Here is a 3,344-nt window from a genome sequence, read left to right as displayed (position 1 = left end):
TACCATATTAACATTACATAGTTACATTTTTGTAAGAAATTGTTTTAAAAGTTCGTTTCTTTCTCTTTGAATCGAATTGTTTTCTTTTTGTTAACTGTTCCATCTCTTTTATTTGTTCTTCCTCAACTGCAATCAATTTTTTTCTCATATTGTAAACCTCCTTTGAATCTTTTTTGGCTACTTTTTAATGGAATTACATCGCTCGGAAACTGAATCTGACATTTCTGCTGAACTCGGCCTATCGTTTAAATATTTATTTTCTAACGTGTAATTAAAATTACTATTATTGACATCGATATCTAATTCTATAAATGAACTAACAGCAATTGGATTAGACAATGGCGAAGATCTTACATTCGAATGTGGACACGGAGTACAAAGAGTGCAATTCATAGAGAGGCTATTTGGAGAAGGTGTGGATCGGCTGAAATTTGTTGAAATGCTGCTTAGTCTTGACACAGTTGTAATGCCTAGTTGTGTGTAATGCCTAGTTGTGTGTTGACTGAACGAGGATATTGTCGAACCGAAGTTTATGAAAAAAAATTTCCGTTCAATGGATGTTCGCTCCTGCACATGTTGAGGGAATGATGCGGAAAGTATGTCAATCAGTGGATAATTCCGGAGCGCTCTTTACTGCTGCATGTACCCATTGATAATAAGTGATTAGATAATAGCTGAGTAGTAATTTTGCTATAAGTTTATGTATACATTCAAGATAAATATAACAAATGGACAATATAAGAATATTCACATAGCAGTTTTATATTCAGTCAGTGCAGTAATTTTGTTATAATCATATCTGCAATTTGTTAAATTGTTTTTATATTACAATTCAAAGCCAAGTTTAATCTTTTTGGAAATGATTATCAATTCGCTTAATATTGTTAGACATTATTAACATTTTATTTTTATTAACATTTATAAGTTCAATATTTCTAATAGAAACACCAATAACTGAAGCAGAAACAGAATTATACAAAGAAAAAAAAGAAAATATACAAAAATTATTGCTGGATAGCATTTTTCACTATAATGGATTGATTAACAAAAGAAATCTATCTCGATTATCAAAAATCTTATAAACTACATAATTCTGAAATAATTGAAGGTGATGAAGAATGGAGTGAAGATAATTTAAATTCTCATTCTCAATGTTTAAATGATGACGCAGACTTTAATAATTTTTATAAAAGACGAGCTATTGAGCAGAATTGGGACATTAATGAAAAAAATAAAAATAAAAGAAATCGTCCGCTAAAATCAGTGCAAAATAAATTTAGAAGAGTTTCATCTGAATGTCAATTAAGACGATGGAAAGAACAACATTCAGATGGAAATTGTACAGAAAAATTATCTTTCTTTTCCAAATTTATACGATAAATTTACTGCAACTGTTGAATCAGGATTCACAGTTCATGATATCGATCTACAAAGGTTTTACAAGCTCAAGAAGAAATATAAAATTTAAATGCTATATTTAAAGCACCTCAAAAATTGGATATCAACGTTCAAAAAGTCCCACCGAATTATTTCGAGAAAAATTACGAAATTTGTAACTAGAAGAACAATAGAAGATTTCGTTGCAATATACAGCTAATGATTTTCTGAAAACAGTGAAACCACTTATCGAACAGTTCGGATTTGAAAATGTTTTTAATTCTGATCAAAGTGGTTTTCAATTGAAAATTCATTCTGGAAGATTATTGTCTAATCAAGAAATAAAAAAAGTAGAGTGTATCGCAATCTATATCATCAACAACATACTCATACACCATACAACCAATAATATCGTGTAATGGAAATTGTTCATCTTTATTTATTGTATTGAAAGAAACTAATGGTATATTTGGACCAAGAGTACAAGAAACCCTATTTACACCAATAAATGTTATTGTAAAAGCATCGAAATCTGATAAAATGACTTCAGGTAATTAAATAAATTTTCTTCTACAATACATTTTCAGATACTATTTTACTATTAAAAAGTAAATATAAATTTGCATAAACAGAATAATAAAATTATAAGTCTTATTTCTGTGAAATATATTTTATATTTTATTTAAGAATTTCATAACAGTCATAAAATAGTTATTAATTTAAAGGCATTAGAGGGAAAATATAACCATTAGATATTTATGGATTTAGAATTTGGAAAAATTTTGCTAAAAGATTTTCAGATATTGTTTTATCATTGGAAAGTAATATAAATTTACATGAAAGAAATAATATAATAAAATTACAATTTCTGATACATAATCAGTTGTCATTTCCGCGATATCACAATTTATTTAAATATTCATGGTTTAAAAGTAGTTATACAAATGAAAGACCAGAAGAATTTGAAAATCCAGAATTTAATTTCAACAAAAATTCAACAACGTGTAATATCGAAAGTTGCAATATAGCTGTAGTAAGAAGTCATAGTGCAAGAAGTCATTATTTTTAAAACATTTTTTCATCGAGTATTACATATAATGAGTAAACGAATACAAAATATAAATTTATTGTGTATAAACATTTAAAAATTATTTCATTATTAAATATAATATATACGTTTTGAAATTATTATATAAAGGATGATGAATAAATAAGATATTAAAGTGTAAAACTGAAAATAACTTTAAGAGAATAATCTTAAGATATTATAAAGAAATAATGTACAGAGATGAATAAAAAAGTTTTACTCACTTTAAGAAGAAATAATAAAAATTATTATAACTCTTAACATTATTTATAATTTGTAATGTTACAAATATCAATCCTTCGTCGATGTATGTATTTTATTGTTTCGATGACAATTACTTACGCATGAGCATGGATAGCGCATATACAGAAGCATTAATAATTAATTCTCGAAAATGATATGTAATAATGTAACTTTATTACACATGGCTAAATTTCTAAAGAAATAATCTTTAATTTGGTAAAAAAAAAATGAAAATTTAAGAAAATTATAAATGGTGGGGAATTTTGTTAAACAAGAAAAAAAATAAAAAAAATTTTTTTCTTGATAACTTTAAAGTATTCTTGAAACCGTACAACTTTTAAGAAATTTTTTTCTATCTTTTATATTTCCGATGTTCGGTTCGAAAGAATACCGATGTTCGATTCGAAAAGAATTTTTTTCAAAGAGGTTTTCACCCCTTAAACATGAGTTAGCGCACATATAAAAAAGTACGTGTTTTTTAGATTTTTATGTTTTACAACATGTTATGTTTTACAAGAAGAGATAGAGAATCAAAATCAGATTTGAACAATTCTGTAAAACCTTGTGAACGTTGGGGCAAGTGTGGGTCTGCTCGGAAAGATTCTATGATGAAATGATCTCATTATCAATCTATGCA

The sequence above is a fragment of the Atta colombica genome, unplaced genomic scaffold (genome assembly GCF_001594045.1).
Source record: "Atta colombica isolate Treedump-2 unplaced genomic scaffold, Acol1.0 scaffold81, whole genome shotgun sequence".
Taxonomy (NCBI): domain Eukaryota; kingdom Metazoa; phylum Arthropoda; class Insecta; order Hymenoptera; family Formicidae; genus Atta; species Atta colombica.
This window is presented reverse-complemented; position numbering follows the sequence as displayed.